Genomic DNA, 18,594 nt, shown 5'->3' on the forward strand with positions numbered 1-18,594 from the left:
TCCATAGCTTGACAAACCATGACTTTGGTGTTTCGTGCAAAATATGCCCAATACAATACAATGATATTTTGTCCACACAATTAAGGAACTTATCATTTCAATAGTAGGAGCTATGAAAAAAATCATACCCATTCTTATATTGTTTTATCCAAGGACACAACAAAATATTGTGTGGCTCTCACCCTTGCACTCTTGAGTATTGGTTGCTTGTGAAATTGATGATCTAGGAACTGAAGCATATTCTACTGCTGCACTCATTGTAAGTCGCTCTCTGGATGAGAGAGTCGACTAAATGACTAAAAATGTAAAAATTGTAATGTAAAAAATTTAATTTCTTTGTTATTCTCCACGGCTCCTCGGGGAAACACTATCCTATAAACGACACAACCTCCTAATACACACTGATGTCACATTTCAACCATTTTTCTAATTTAAACTGAAATAAAGATTATTATCAAGGCAATTTTAGTTCAAATAGAGGTGTTGCTAGAGGGAAGTGTAAAGCCACAGAGTTAGACTTAATGGGCCATGCTGTGTGTAGGGAGTCGGAGGCTGTGACTCTGTCATAGTCCACTGGGACGTCGCTCCCCCTTCTTCTGTACCGGGCCGTAGATGTGCCATGGTCTTTATGGCCCTCTGTAATATTTCATGACCCTATACATGGGTAAATCAAAGTGAAGCAGATGCACAGTAGACCAGAGAAACCATGGTCTTCTGAAATAAACACTCCCACAAAAATCTTTCCAGTTGCATGATGTCTTTTGGCTCCGTGACAATAAGGTCATCTAAATGAGGAAGTGCAACCAGGCATCCTAAATGAACTCCCTAAATGGTGGTTTTCATAAGATGGCTTTATGAAGTCATTTGTGTTGTAATGGAGCTGCACCCTGCTGTGGTGCGGGCTTTTTTCAATTGACTACAACAGCCATGTTTGGGCTAATGAATCTTAGATGACTACACACTAAAAGGAGACACTGCAGCCCCACAGGTCTGGAGTAACACAAAAACACAATCCAATCTAAATAGCTATGTCTTCTATATTTAATGGATCTATTTAAAGAGTCTTATCAAGATAATGGAAGTCACAGAAAAATGTCAAACACAAATCAAATCTGCAAAGCATCCCATGGCATGGACATGAACAAGAGCAACCAATGTGAATGCAAAACAAAGTATGAGGGAACAGACCTAAATCAATAAGGCAATATTGCATGCTACATCATTTGTTATTTGTAATTTTCAATTAATTCAGCATATTAAAACAGTCTGGGTTCTTCTGACACTTCATTGTTACCCCACTTGGAAAACCAGTGTGGACTGCTGCACTTAAACAAAGCAATAGTGCCATCTAGTGTGATGAGAAAGTGGCATAAGGCAACATATTGTGCTCGCAAGCCCAGCACATCTCCCAAAGATGGGACGTACAACATTAATGTTTAGGCCTTCACATGAGAGAGAAAGTGGAGCAATATCAAAATATATAACTGAAATATACAGTACATAACTTGAGGATACCGCAGATTCTGTATTACTACACTGGCAAAGCTATAACATAGGCTTGAGGGTTGAGGTTCATTCCATCACATCAACACACCATGTAAAATACAAATTCACTATGTTAAAAAACATATATATAATATCTATGATCAAAAACAATTCAGTTGCAGTGACCAACACAAAGCAATTCTCTTCCCAAGCTAGAAACCAGAGAACCAAGGCTCTAACTTGTGATGCCATCAAGAGACACATCTTGAACCTGCTCCATTGATAATTCATTTGAGGATCAAAAAAATTCTACAAGTGTGAGTTTTATTTCTGTTTATTTTAGTGTTATAAGTTATGAACCAGTAACCAGTGTCTACAAAGCCAGTCTCCTATCCTACAGTGGGCAGCAAGGCGGACTAGTGGTTTAAAAAGACCGTTACGTAACTGAAAGGTCCCAGGTTAACAGTTACAGCAACAGCCAATGTGGTGTCAGCCACATGTCCTTGAGTAAGACACTGAACCCCTACCTGCTTACTCATTCTAATTCACTCTGAATAAGGGTGTCATCTAAACTGTAACCATATCAATACAATTTGTCTCTTGATGTTTACAGACATCTTGTTTCTGTACGCAAATCTAGACTGAACTGGCCCATTATTATGACTAAAGGCACATTCTGCTTTAGCATAGCTTTTTCCATTTCAGTTGAGAGGGTAGATGTTCAATCAAAGTAACTGCACAAGGCTGACTCAGTCACAAGCTTTTTCTCCACAAAAAAAGAAAGCCTATGCCTTTCTGCTTAGCAGCAAAAACTCAAGTAGATTCTACAGCAGTTTATACATGCTAACAATTACTTTAAAACAAAAAAAGAGCATGACAAGTCATACAGGACTTACAAAAAGGGTTGAAAAACTATGACCATTGGCAATGTAATGAGTCTCTCAATGTCCTTACTAGTGGGTTTTGGCACTTTTCATTGCGTGAATGTAAAACACTACACCTAATAGAATCAGCTTGGCCGTCAAACTGTACTTTCCCACACTAGACTTAAATACATTAGTGTCTTCATTGCCAGGTCGCTCCGTTACTCACAGATTCAATATCCATTTATTCTTGGTAATAAAAAAATCAATCTGCATGTTGGTTGGCAGGCGTCCACAGCTGCTGATAAGGCAGAGTTGGCTCTTGGCACATTACAAGGCGATGGAAGTGCCTCCAGTGCTGTATAGACGGTCTTCCAGCGTATGAGAGAAATGACTTGCACATCGTTTGCCTTGATTGTTTAATCAGAGACGCTGAACATTGGCTGAATTACCGTAAACAGATGTATGACACTTGTGTGGCACTGTAACAAGATGCCATGAGAATAGCATTTACAGTACGTTTTACATTTTAGGCATTTAGATGATGCTCTTGTCTAGGGTGATTTACATTGGTGAGAGCAGCAGTACGATCGGCTTATATTCCTAGATCTCAAAGATTTAAAGCAACCAATAGTAAGGAGTGCGAGGGTAAATTACTGGGAAAGTACTAGGAAAACAAATAAACTAAAAGCTAAGGAGAGAGACATAAGTGATTTTTTGAGAGCAATTAGAGTAGAAGAGAGAGGATATGATCTGGTGGACAGAAGGTGACAGCAGGGGGGAAGGGGCTTGTTAAAAAATAAAAGAATCGGTAGCATGTACACTTCTTTCAGTTGTGGTAGCTCTGTAATGATGCGTGGAACTTTTCATCAGATAAGGCAAATGTCCACTGGCTTCGGCACGTGTGCATCTGTCCATGTGTTACGGTCACGCCACGTTGGGGTTTTCTTCAGTGTTTTTTGTAATTTATCTCAGTTATGGATGAGTCATGCATCAACTGGAATGTAGATTAATTTTAAATATTTTAATTTGTCTCCCAACTCTCAGTTTTTTCATTTCAGTCTGTGGCTTCAATCAGGAAACTGAACTCCTGGCACAATAAAAATGTTCTCTGATTTATAGCGTGATTGAAGAGTTCACTTTTTCAATGTTATCACTGTTTTATTAATAATAATAATAATAATAACCTTTATTTGTATAGAACCTTTCATACACAACATGCAGCTCAAAGTGCTTTACATCAATAAAAGGCAGATAAAAGACAGATAAAAAGATAAAATTCATATAAAAGAACAAGCAAGATGCATTGCATTAAAAGGATCAAATCAAGTCAAATAGAAAGATAGAAGAACACAACAAATAACTGCTATTAACTGCAGAATTAACACAATCAGAGCTGAAGAAAATAGTATATAGTATATCTTGCATTCCTTGCAGTTGCCAGACAAGATGCACATTACAAGAGGCATCAATTAAGTCTCCTGGTCTTTCCTGTCTATCTCTACTTTGAACTGTCTAATAAAGGCGAAAATGCCAAAAATTAATCTGAAAAAAAAAAAAAAAAAAAGTTTGTCACTCAACAGTAAAACATGTCTATTTCCAAACAAAGTCACAGACTGTTGTTGGCCCATGGCTCAAGTGGTGGATTGAAAACATGGAGGAATAATGCTTCTGTTCATCATCATCATACAGAATATAGTCTCGAGTCTTTGTCCGTTCAAGAGAAAAACGTGTTCATGGTTAGATGTATGGAGTCTATAAAGCCATCCGGGACAAACCCTTTGACATTAATCTCTCAAAAGCACGACTCTTTGGATGTTGGTCTTGCATTTTCATGTGTGTTTGTTTTGAAAGGCTACTGCTCAGCAATTCGACTCTCTGTAATTCCAATCGCCCATCAATTTATTGCAAGAAGACAGGCGAGGGGGCTTGTAATGGCCAAACCCGTGCAATTTTCATGATGAATTCTTGAAATTTAGGAGATGAGTTACTGCTGGGACATTTTGTTCTGTCAGCCTACAATGAAAAAAACTGAAGTATCTGTTTGCCTGATTAGATTTACAACAATGCTAAGGACCACCATTTTTGCCATATATATCAAAATAAAAACCTCATGTAACATTCTGAAAAAACATGACAGTAATGTAATGTTACTCTTATACACTTACATTTTTTAGCTCATATTGACACTGTCACTGCTGAAATATGAAGTCATTTATCTCTGCCACCAATGTGACTTATTTTTATTCACATCTGGCATGGCAAACTGTCAGCGTACGGGACGAGCTCACTCTCCTGCCTGTGTCTCTGCAGCAGATAGTTCACCTTGACAAGAATGCCATATCCTCAGCAGAAGGCATAGGAGCATAAGGGAAGCAGAAAAAATAATAACCAGATGTCAGCCACAATGAAGCTCTACCTTTTCCACAAGCTTTAGTGCCGCATAACATTAATAAAGTACAACTTTCTACTAAGTAAGAACTGCATAATAGCACGTTTTGTTTTGTTTTCCGTTTACACAACATCCTTGAAACAGCTGGGTAAGAATGTATTGATTGAAAAGAGAAAACTGTAGGCAAATATGAGATGGATGGAGAGAAAGATAAATTCCTGACCTCTGGTGGTTATAGCAAGATACAGCTCAACTTATCAGGGAGAAGGAGCAGATAGGAGTAGATGTAAGGAAATAGCACTGTATTTGAGTGAATTGCAGGGTACCACGTAAAATCTTGGCAGTAACAACCAGAGTAATATCTATGTGATTATGCCGGGCGTTACTAAAATAGCTTCCTTCCGATTCCTTTTGAACATCCAACTAAGTTGATGGAGTCTTATCTGGAAACATAGATAGCAGTGTCTATGGGCCAATTTGCATCTGGCATTAACATATGTCTAGTATAAGGACTGTGTCTACATATGATTTAGCTGGAGTACATTTACATCTGACATTAAAATGTGCCTCTGGTACACATGTTGAAATTGGATTTCTTGTCCCCTTGCCAAAATGTAAACTGCCATGCTTGTCACTCCCTCTTGTAATATTTGCACCCTTTACACATGACAGTGAACACCTTGTCCCGCTTGCTCACTATCCACAAGAATCCTGACAATTATTTTTGACAAGTATTACTATCCAAGCTGCCTGCCATCTGTTACATTTGTGTTGGTAGGACCTGCTCACAAAAGTTTCTTTCCATATACACAGCTACTATATGTCGATTAGGGACACTCTGCATTTACAATTTATTGTTATTCTACACACTGACAATACCATCATTTGTCATTATGAGATGTGCCGCCAATCATAAAGTAGCCTAGTCCAAATCAGCAATGCTAAATTCTACCAATAAATTTTAATTCAAAGAATGCAACCTGATGAATAGGCCAATATTTAATCTGTGAAGCTCATAGTTTGCTCTGAGTGCAAGAGAAAGATTCACTGCTCTAAAGATACTTACAGTGTTTTCAAGGTTCAAGGTAGAGGTGGAGATCAAATTTCAAATAGTCACCGTCTGAAGGGGGCGCGGTCACGTGTGTGTATTTTGAGAGTATTAGTCTGTGTTTGAGGTGATGAAACATTGCACAAAAAATGAAATCTAAAAAAGCTGCACTGATATGGCAACATTTTAGATTTATACTTCACACTAATGGGGAGCCTAAAACTTTGCACTAACATTGACTGAAGATGTTGCTGGCAAAAGGAAGTAACACATTGAATTTCGATGCACACATGCAAATAAAACATTCATCAATTTCAGCACAGGTGGGTCCCACCACAAAAGGGGGTCAACATCCACACAACTGTCAATAACAGGGGCATTTACAAAAGGCCACCAAATACCAACTGGACAGTGCAAGATGGAAAGGATAGGATAGAATAGGTCGTTTATTGTCCTCGGGAGGACATTGTTTTCACAGTCAGATGTAGTGACTACATGTACAGAATAGATAAGACAATATAAGACAACATTCTATACATACAGAGACCACAGAAATACAAACATAAATTACAAACATACAGACATTTCCAACATTTCCAAACAGAGTGCACAAAAGCGAGAACTACAACATTCATTGCCAAAGAGATGGTCTCCTTCCATACAATAGACATGCAATCATTCAAAGATATGATCAAAACACAAATATTTTACACAAGTTGCTGTCCCCGATCTGTATAATTTGCTTTAACTACAGAACTACACCTCAGAATGGAAACTAATGTTGAAATGCCAACAAACCACCTTCCTCACAAAATGGAGAACTTGCCTGGTGCACTTGAACAAGTCCTGCAAGACTGGCAGCTGGATGCCAGTAAAATGTTGGCTATTACAACCAACAACACAACCAGTATTGTGGCGGATGTTGAATTCAGGAACACCCCTGATCAGGGCGTTCCTGAAAAAGAGACCGTTGCTCTCGGTGAAACTCCCCCTGAATAAATAAAAAAAAAAGATGAATTGACCATGGTTAAACAGTTTTAACCAGGGTTCAACTGTCTGAATTTGCCTTCTGAAGAACACGCCTTGTGCAATGTGAAAAATAACTCGCCTCCTTACATAAGTTTATTCCAGTTCCCATTATTCAGTTTACATTATGAGAAGTTGATGTCACCTTTTCTGTATACATATTTGTCTTGTCTCTGCAGGAGGGGTGGAGAAATGACAGTGATGTAAAATATTACCACTAAGGGATTCAAGGAGTCGCCAAAGTCATCAAGTTTCAAATTATACTGGTAGTAGGGTTAAGTTTGTGCCAATTATCTAGGTTGTCCCTCTCTTTTACATTATTCCTGATGGTGTCTGCACAGCGCAGTTGGAGATATCAGGGCGTGTTTTCCTATGTTCAGAAGAAGCCATTTGCTGCCATTCATTTTTGTACAGTATGTAAAACAACTTCCACAGACTTGCAAATTCCCCAGGCTAGATAACCCATCACAGTAAACATGAAGTCCTAATTTGGTTTTATCAAAGTTTCTGTTATTTATTTCACTGTGCCTGAGTTGAGCGTTTTCATATCAGCATTACAGCATTACATTACGCTCTGCTTACTGTCAATCAGATGACACACCCACGGGAATAAATGGAAGTATCTGCCAGGAAATAATCCCTCAAAATCATGTTGTCTTACAAACTCTATCGTCACATCCAACTTTATTGTCACATCCACGTCTTTGTTAGCCGGGACACCAGTTAATTTCAAGATAGGTTTGACACCATAAAGTTTGTATTTTAAAAACAACAAAAAACAAGTAACTGTTAAAAGAAATCTAATCACATACAGCATGCTCTGCGAAATGATTGGGGAAATGTCAACCAGATGTAGACAGTAGTAAATGGGCTATTAACTCCAAATGACACCGGCATTCTCCTTTAAAGTTGGTTTTCTGACACATAAACCAAATGTAATTTTCTTACACCAGCCCATGCTTAGCTGCTACCATTTGACATGGAAAGAGGTCAGAAAAATATGAACCAATATGAGCCATGTACGTTTAAGTAAAATGAAGCAGCTTTGCATTTTGTGCCTTTTGCCCAACAAAGTCCACCGCTTCCCATTGTGATTTACTCCTCGTGACAAAAGTGATTCAGTCAGATTTTATGGTCTTGCCTCTGTCTCCCAGATTTCTACCCTTACAGCAATGAATCTTCACTCCTCAATGCAAGACAGCCAAATAAAACAAAGTAATCACCTCTCTCGGGAAGTTTCACGCTTGAAGGTTAAGGCTTTTTTGGGATCTTCTTTTTTTATCTGGTACAATATATTTTCAACCGTAACTTTTACATGCAGTACAAGTGTCAATAGCTCTCAATATTCAGCTTATGCAGATAAAAAAGCAGATGACTGACTCTTTTACAATTTCCATGCAAAATAACTGTGCATTCATGACTTCGAATGTCATGTAAATGTTTTATTTTTGTGTCTAAGGATGCCTCTAATCTTCTCCTGGTCTTGCACTTGTCCTCGCCTGTCCTCCCACACGATTCGCCATGACATATGCCACCATTGAGGCCCATTAATCAGAGCTCATTTTATAAGGGCTGAATATTAAACCACTCACTACTCCCAATTCTCGTGCATTAACCTTGTTGCTGCCCCTTACCACCCCTTAAACTTGGCAGCCATGTGGTTCATGTGTATGTTTGTGTATGTGTGTGTGTGAGTGTGTGTGTATTTTGAGCCCTTGTCACTTGTTAGTGTGGCAATTCCCGCCATGCTATAAATAAAACCAGCCACTGGGAGGGATGGAAGCCAGTGGAGTGCTTTGACAGCAGAGGGCATAGTGGCCTTGTCTCCCTAGGACATGAGGATTAAATCTGGTCTCCAAACTAGCAACCAGCCTACGTGGCATCCAGGAAAACACAATATTGTACAGGAAATTTCAGCATTACCCCTGGAGGGTGGCTGAATGATGAATGGACAAAATTCCAAAACTGAAAACCCCAATCACAGTCTCAAGTCCCACACAAAAATCTACATTGAAAAGCGAGGCTCTAGTACCATAGCATGCCAGGAACATCAACACATAACTTAATGGGGAAAATGTGTAGTCATATGGGGGAAACGGCAACACTTAATGTCCTTCAGATAAGTGCGTAGTTCCTCTCTATCAACCATGCCATGAAGAAGCACAGAAAAAAAAACCATCTGATTCTTACCTTGACCCTGGGCATCAAGTAAGCGACCGCAGAGAATTACAAGGAGTTGGAAGGTGGGGAGAGGCACACCCAGTGGGAGAGCTCTACGTCCCACACTGCTCTGGCACCTGGTGGCCATGGCACCATTGGATGCTGGGGAAAAAAATAAAGAGTTTAAAAGCCTGTTCTTTTAAAGACTTTGAGAACTTGCCATTTTTGCACCATCGTGTTTTGAGAAAGATGCCAAGAACAAGGTATTGAAATACTGAAAGGCGCTACTACATCAGATTTAACTTATTTGATATAATTAGGTGAAAAGGACCATTGGGCACGTAATATTAAAAAATAATAAAATATGAGATTTATGGGCTCTTGAGGCCAGACAGGAAAGATAAATTATCAGGCTGAGCATTTAATTTGCCAAATGTTGTAGCACTAAATATTAGCCCCTGGTCCAACTAAAACAGCCATTAAAACAAAAAGCTTTTATTGACCAACAATTTATCAAATCTTAACAATACATTTGTAAACATGCATTCAAAAGGAAATTTATTGTGTTACCACTACACTTAATAAAGTGTTATTTCTTCATGGTCATTGTGAATAAAATATCAAGCAGATAGAAACTGTAAACAACTAAAAACTTGGCAGGACAAGTAAACACCTTGGCAGATTGGACCGTAAACAAATGAAAGAGTCATAAATCATAAATTAGGTTCAACTCAGTAACTGTTAAAATTCCCCAGAGATGCATAGTATTTACCAGGTCAGCCATTAGTCCTCCCTAATGAAACACAGGATACATCATCTTCCATCTGAGAAACTAAGGGCCAACTTACTGACACAGATCCATTTTTGTTTCTATCTGTAGATGTTGGAAATGGAGGTGGGGAATTTAAACTGCCTCTAAAAAGGAGTGATAACATTTATCTCTGTAAGCTGCTCTGTCAAGGTTTGAAGGTTTGAAAATAAAAGGTGAGGAGCTTTGATGGTGGAGCTTTAATGGTGGAAAAAAGACATCTCCTTCAAGTTTCCACTATCTAGTTCACGATTAGGCTGACGGGTCAGATTTATACAGTTTATAGTGGAGAGTAGTCCGCTACTACTTCGACTGTAAATGCCTTTAATCCATTTTGGGACAACCAAATACACAACAGATGTATCATAGCACAACAGATACCTTTGCAAAGTTCTGGCTGTAATGTCACTAGTCTTTAGTCTAGAGAGAAAGTATTTTTCACAAGACGTGAGCAAAGCTACATCCAGTCAGACTAATAACTAATGTACACTGCATGGCAGAGATCACTAAGTGCTATCACTCACTTTGACATTTCACAACAAGCTTGCAAAGGAAGAATGAAATCAATAGGCCAACACTTCTAACACTCCCATTTATATTCACATCTAGACGCCCGAGACAAAGATTAATTATTTGGCAGGTATAACCATTTGCACCATTTGACGCCTAAATAAAACCAAATTGCCCTGCTCCCAAATACAGAACAAGAGCATGCAGACAACAGGACAACAATACATTTGATCACCAGCCATCACATCTCATCCAGGATTTCTTACTCTACTATCTAGCAGCATGTAGTGGTTTTGCTGTCAGAAAGGTTAAAAAACACAAGCATTGTACATCTAATGGAATTAAACACTTTAGTCAGACACTTTATTCAAAACATCTAACCCTGTATGAAACTGTGATTAAATATGCTATGTACTGTATATGGTAGCTTCTTGTCCCTTGGGAAAAAAGGGGCGGAGAAGAGCAACCTAAGCCAGGTGGCACCATTAGTCAGTTAATCTTCAGCCTTCCTCTCTCCAATAACATTACACTCCTCCCATCAATCTGCCTGCTAGTGCGCTGGCGTTATCTTAGCCTGCAGTGGGGAAACAAGCACATGCACAAAGCAAGGTTTCATCTGGTCTCCTAATATTTTCTAGCTAAGAAACTGTCAGGCTCTTGACCTGCTGAGTCACAGAAAATGCAGATATATAAAAAAAAAAGGTGCTTGGTAACAAACTGGCAAGGAACACAGACAGCCTAATACTAATATTTTCTGAATAATTGTGGTTGTGTTGTCACCACTGCAGTAATGTAAGCAGACTGACCAGAATCTGTGCACAGAATATGATAGTCACTCTAATGAGAGAAAAAACAATCTGTATAAAATATTCCTTGCTTCTGATGAAGCAGAATGAGATTATCAGTCTATTATCTGAGATAATCATGTTTACATGCAAGACAAATTGAGTATAATTATGAATAAGACAAGACTTGTGGCATGTATTTGTTTAATTCCACCCATTGTACCCCTGTTGAAGTTTTATTATGAGAACACATACTCGGATTAAAATAAGCAGTGTACCCGCATTAGTTGGATGGTTTTCACACATTTTCACACACCTAATTCCACCTAGGACTCTCAGTTGTAGTTTTAATTCCAGTTTACAATAGATAAAGTGTTCATCCAACGCAATGGTGTTTATAATCAGTCTTTAAGGGTAGCTAGCAAATTAATTTAGCCAATCTCAGATTTTGCCAAACTTGCAGCAAAGTAACAATAACGTTAACATAAATTGATATAGCTCCATAACAACATGACAGCTTCGTTGAATCCCAACAAAAAGAGTTGGAGTTAATAGGAGTTAATATCCATGAAAAAATGTAGTTTTATGCAGGGGACATTGATCACATTTGATCACATTATTTGCAACTACATAGAAACTGGAATATTAATACATTAATAAAATGTTTGCAAATCATGGAAACAGCTTAGGTGGGATATTGTCAATTTCAAAACAATGGCAATCAGAGAAATAGTGTGTGGACATACATGTCTTCATATACCTTTACATTACTGCAGAGATTCTCTACTGTGTTGGGTTATATGTTGAGTTGTACATTCAAATTCAACTAATAGACAAAATTAGTATTTAGAGGTAAATCTTTAGGTCATTGTCTTTCAGCATAATTCAAAATGTTATTAGGTCAGACACATGACATCATGTAACAGTTAACCTTTGATACATCAGAAATTAACTAAAAACAATGAGGACTGCTCTGTGATAAATGTTTTACTTACAATGCTTTTACTTGTTACTTTGTATAGTGTTTTGTAACTGTACTTTGAAATTTGCTATGAAAATAGATTATCACTGTTAATATTAAATGAGCCTAAATACTCTTCAGAGATACAGAGATACATAAACTGTATCTTTAATAGTGTCATTAATAAATTAATATCTTTCTGAAAGTCTAACTTTTTAATAGAAATCACAAAAAGAAGAAATTGTATTTCATGGCTACAAATTACTACTTTACAGCATGTCCCACACTCCCACTCCTCTGTCTACAAACCCTCACTGAAGAAAACTAGCTTGAAAGATGTTTAGCAATTCTGCATGATGGTCAGTTAACACCACCCCCCACCCCCCAAGCATCACATACATGCACACACACAAACTTCCATCCCGTTCTCTCTCTCTTCCGCACACAGACACACACACACACACACGTAGTACCTGTATCTGTGGGCTCCGCTGCACCACTGTGTTGTATTTCTGCTGTATATCCCACAACCAAGTCCAGCTCCGCCTACTGTCTGAGTGAGCGTGGAGTTTCTTCTCTTTGCCTCCGCTGTACACTCACAACTGGCACAGCTCTCTTCCCACTCACTGTCCAAACGGCCCATCTGCAAAGACAGAGGGAGGGAAAAGAGAGGGAGAGAAAGGAAAAAAAGAGAAAGGAGAGGGAAAGCGGTGGATGGGGAAAGAGAAGAAAAGGAAGAGAGGAACAGAGACAGATTGCCTTGGTAATGGAGATTGTCGTGGGGGCTGAATTCTTGATAAGCCAATGCACATGGAGTGTTCAGAGTTAAACTAATTTCATTCTACATTTCCTCTGCGCAAATGTTTCCTTTCCATTCTTTTGTTCACATTTGAGCTTTCTGATAGCTCCAAACCACAAGCCTAGCTGCTGTGCACTTAAATCACAATCTATGCAGGATCTCGTTGAAGCACTAGACAGTGGAATCTATAGCCTCTCATTGCACAGTCATGGAGAATATTTGAAATTCACAATGATATAAAGAGAAAATAGAAATGTTATGAAAACCTGCTCCTCCTTAACTTTGAATGAGAGCACATAGTATGTGACAGATGTCACATGCCACAGCCGTTAAGTTAAGTGATTACAGAACTGATTAAATCAAATGGTGGTTATCAGGGGCAGTAGAAGTGGGATTGTGTGTCTGGTTCAAATTGCTTGGCTGTCTGGGAATAACTATGTGGGGAAAGTGAATGTGTGAAGCCCTCCCCTCCCTCAACAACTTCTGTCAAGGTGCCCTTACACAAGGTATTTAACTCTCCACTACTCCAGTGGAGCTGCTCAACAGCCAATAGCAGAGGAGTGTGGCTAGACTGGGCAGCTCCCAAGTGTGTGTCTGAGTGTGCAGCAAAAATATTTCTGAAAAACAGGTCAGCAAACCTTTCCTGGATAAATTAAAGTTTAAAAAAAGCCTTGTTACACGGGAGCAAAAGCGTATGGGCATTTTCAGAACTGTCAAAGCAGCGGTGACAGACTACATTGGATTTAAACAAAGTGATGAATTATCCAATTCGCATACTAGTTAACATCACAGGCATTATTGCTTCAGTAATGGCTAGGCTACATCACCACTGCTTACTTGGCAAATTTAGAATACATCTGAATGCAATGTGCAATATATTTCAAAACGTCCTCAGACAGAGGTGGCGATGTGTGATGTGTATCAGAGATTGCACAGCCTTATTGAAATGTGCAGATGTTGCCACTGCAGAGGTCCCACATTGCATAGCATAGTGCTCATTGCATTACTGCTGCATTGTTGCTCTACATCTGAGAGGAAATGTGCAGAAAACTCAGATTTCATTCCATTTTCAACCACCAAAAGATGGAAAGAATGGTAGGGCAATTAGTAGTTTTAGTAGAGATATTAGAGTTTTGTGTTACAATATGCCCATTCAGCTACAACATTTGAGAAAGAAAAGGCTGCAGTGGTTGTTGCAGTACTAGCAGAGGACAGCTGCAGGATAGATGCAGGATGGGAAGCTTTTCTGATGGGTACCACTGAAGGGATCCTATTGCAGCACTTCAGATGTTGAGCTGTCTGTTTTGCTTTACTTTAACAATGGCTACTCCGCTTTGACAAGGTGATAATGAATAAAGCACTTTAGGGAATCAATTCATAATACTATTGTGGGTTTATTGGATTTGTCTCATGCATGATGGACACTTGACTATAAATACAGTGTGTGTGGTTGAGCATCCAAGATGAGCATCCCTGGCTTACTGGTAATAATAATAGTGTGGTTCCATATGGTAAATAATCTATTTGCTGCCCCCTACCACAGGGAGGTCAGAGCACAGGTCAGCTACAGAGCAGCACCCTGGAGCTGGTATTCAATAACACTCGCTGACATAGGGACTTGAACCCTACAGTTGAAGGACAGTCTCCCCGCTGACTATGACACCCTGCTGCCCAGATGGTACATTAGTCATATGCTATCCAATCGTCACCTTTGAATTCACAGATCCTATGCTTAAAATAGAATACATCAACGCCATGTAGCAACTTTTCAACTCCAATTTGAGACCTCTTTATATATAGTATATATATATAGTATTAATTGTAAATAGATTAAACTACGATTTTCGGTCGCTGATTTACAAACAATAACTCACAATGTCATAGTGTTTTTTCGGCGGCAGGGACTGGAAGACTGGATAGAGGGAACAATGAATGAAGCCATATACAGGCAAATTCTTGAAGAGAACCTGCTTCAGAGTACCAAAGACCTTAGACTGGGGCAGCAGTGTATGTTCCAACAGGACAGTGACCCTAAGCATACAGCCAAATCAACAGTGGAATGGCTTCAGAACAAGAATGTGAAAGTCCTTGCGTGGCCCCTTCAAAGCCCAGACTTGAAGAAAGTTGTTCACAGACGCTCACCATCAAACTTCAGTGTGATTAAGATTGCTCTTATGGTTGCATGACATAGCTGACCTATCCATGTGTAAATAAATCATAAGTCTTATCCAAATAAGTCCAGTAATTCTATGTTAGTATGTGCTTGATGATTGAGGTGCTTACTCACCTATTGCCACTGGCAGCATGTAAAGCTCTGTCTTCTGTCCAGTTTTAAACTGGTTATAATCTATAATCATGGGCTGTGAAACACACAAAATCAGAAATGAACTGTCAGTGCCAGATGAACAACATTGTCTACACTATTAACGTCCGGCTGACTGATACAAATTGGCTCATACTTCTTACAGCATACCTTCGGCCACTTTCCTGATCTGGCAATTGACACTTTTTTGATAGGGCAGTTGAAACAGTGATCGGCCGATCACGGATGGTGGCCGGTCGATCGGTGCGCCCCTAGCTGTGATCGCTGCCAAAGGTGCTTCTACAAAGGTGCTTCTTCTAGAAACACGTTTTCATGTTGTATTTTGTGTAGATTGTTGACAAAAAAATCTCAGTTTAATCAATTTTGAACACCACAAAATGTGGGGAAAAAGTCAAGGAGGTTGAATATTTTGAAGGCACTGTATAGCTACAGTAGTATTCTGTTGTCAAAAAATGGTCATACAATCTGTCATAATAGTTTACAATCTGTCATGCACAGATTAATGAGCCTGTTGCTCATGTCTGCACTGTAAATTCAAATTCATTTGCATTTAATTTTGCTGGAACAGCAAAATATTAACACAGGACACAAGTGGTGCATTGTAGAGTGTGATGTTTTTCTGGCATTGCAGATAATCACAAATTTGACACCTGTTAAAGGCTGATGTATTGTCTCTCATTTGAATTGCAAAGTGCAGTATCCTGTACTCTCACTTCCAGTGAGGACTCGCAAAGTCCATCAGCATAATTAATACAACTCACTCTGGAAGACATTGGGTGTACTTCTCAAAATTAGGCTGAAAAAATGGGTCAGTGGCATGGTCAATTCATTAGCATTTTTTTTCCTGTTGTAAACAATGATTATTGAATGAAAACTGTTCCAAGTTCAGTTTCCCCAATACAGTACAATAAATAAAAGTAATGAAAGTTGGAGTCTAGAGCGTTGGAAAGTGACATTCTTAACAGTGGAGCCTACTAAATGATCCCTTTGTTTTCTTGCAGAGGGGCATGGGTTTCTGTTGCCTGACACTATGTATAGACATACATCCACTTATAATAACAAAGAATAGAGCTATTCTTCACATACAGGATCTGTCAAAAGGCCAGCCTAGGACAGTGAATGTCACTCAATAAGTTGAAACTCAGTCACTTAGCACCAACTGATGCAGAATTAAGTGCATTGTAGAGGTCCCAAGGCCCAATGAGGGCTGGCAGAGACCCACCGCCACATTCACTAAGTGACTATGGCTTAGTGAAAAACTCTAATCAACCTCGCAGTTGTTTCTGCAAATCCTTGGCCCCGACAGTGACATTTGGGGATAGGCCCACAGTATCTATTAGGGCAGAGATTATTCAAGTTCAGATGGACTCGGTCACTTTCCACAAGTTGAAACTCTGCACAGAAGCGCACTGTCAATGCAAGTAAAGTGTGTTGCTGATGTCTGCACAACCATCCCCACCACCCACTACAGTCCTGGAATAATCAGGGTAACCACCATTCATCCAATGTATCGTCAATAAGAATAGATGCTCTCTACTATATTGTTCCAGTACATTATCTGTCTTTCAGTAATACTGTAGCCTGTTTGCCAGAATGTTTCATTAGCATACATCTGCTACGAAAACTGCTATGCTAGCTCACTCTAGCCTAACGTTAGCTGGCGGATTTTATTTTTTTTCACGCAAATTCGCCAAAGCAGTTACAACGGAGATTAACAACAGATAGGATTTTTCTGTAGGCATCAAAATATTCAAAACATTTTGATGCCTACAGAAAATTTTTTTTTTTTTTCATGTTTTGTTTTCACGTCCCAACTTTTAGCCTAGCTAACGTTACCATGACTACAGAATGAAGTTTTTCTTTTTCTTTTTTTTTTACTACAGAATGAAGTTTAGCCCGTAGAGATATAACACATATATTATAACAGATATAATAGTGTTATATCTCTATGGTTTAGCCCATGTCGCTACTTTGGCCGCGTAACTCAACTTACTTGTAAATTTAACGTTACCTATGTAGAGATACACCTACTTTTACTACACGTCTTTCTTCCTGCTGGCAGAAGTGACATTTCGGCTTGCCCGAGTTTGTTGTCGAAGAAGTTATTGTGCAAAAGACATGGGTGCCACACTGTGATACCACACCTGTCTACAGAAAGGTGACATCTCCTGGAGCACCTCCAAGTGGGCGTGGCCTCCAAGTGGGACGGACCAGTGACAGGGTTGCCAGTTTCCCCCCACCAACTCCAGTGAGAAGCCCCTGGCGTGCCTATCCACCATCTATTTAAAGATAAATTTGGCACCATCTCATGATAAGACAACATTGACACTAACACACACTAACAACAATAACACATAGTATTATTATTATTTATTTATTTATTTTTTAAGTTTTGTAGTATTCATTGATGTAATTAACAGACTGAAAGAAACCACAATATAGCCTATTGAAAACAAAACAAAGTTTCTATACCCACCCATCCTGTCTCCCCAGTATTAACCAGTATCAACTGATAAACAAACAGAAGCCTGTGCATACACAAGCCAATACAGATGTTGTTAGGTTTTTAGCAAGCAGAGTTACAAGACAAAATGACAAGAGTCAACACCAGAGTTCAGCTTTTGAGGCTTAATTTATTTCATCCACTTTGTTCACAATCTTTGTTCCCATGTCCAAAGCGATTTCAGCCTGGTGCCTGCTGAAGCCTCTTTGCACTGCAGAATGTTGCTGGTTACCTTAAAAAACAACACACAAGTTGTCACATAAATCCTTTCTATAATTATCAAACTCCATTTGGCCACAAATCGTTTTACACAAAGCTCACTCACTAGTATGGATTTATTTTTAGTGCAACTACCAAACTGAATGTGTAGTGCTTAAAAAATAAGAAGCAGTATTTTAAGGCTCCATTACATGCTTGTAATTTGTTTGCAATTTCTTTGTTTTCACAATGAAAATTGAGATTTTTAATTCTACCAAAACTGCGAGTAATTTATCCAATAAATCAGCAGTTTGCATAACATTCTAATATAGGTATTAGCAGTCAGCCAAGACATCTCGCGGTCCAGGTGCGCATGCGATGACAGAGAGAAACAAACTCAACTGAAAAATGATTGACAGCACACACAGGAGGTGGGCCTGCCTTTTGAGGAAGCATGGTATAACTGTTTGTGAATTATCCAATACCATTTAGGTATTAGGGTAACAATGTGCCATCTATAGATATATATGTAATAACACTTATAACACAATATATATATGGCGCCATGATCCCTCTGCCTTATTCACAGCATTTAAAAAAATCAAGGGAATTGGGAACCTTGAAATCCATTTCAGAAATAGGCTACTTTGCTCTTCCTCTACTTCTGCGGCTTGTTTAAAAATTTGGTACAAGGACAAGTGGAACACGTGCTGCATGAAGTGGGGTTAAAAGC

This window comes from Centroberyx gerrardi, chromosome 6 (assembly GCF_048128805.1).
Source record: "Centroberyx gerrardi isolate f3 chromosome 6, fCenGer3.hap1.cur.20231027, whole genome shotgun sequence".
Classification (NCBI taxonomy): domain Eukaryota; kingdom Metazoa; phylum Chordata; class Actinopteri; order Beryciformes; family Berycidae; genus Centroberyx; species Centroberyx gerrardi.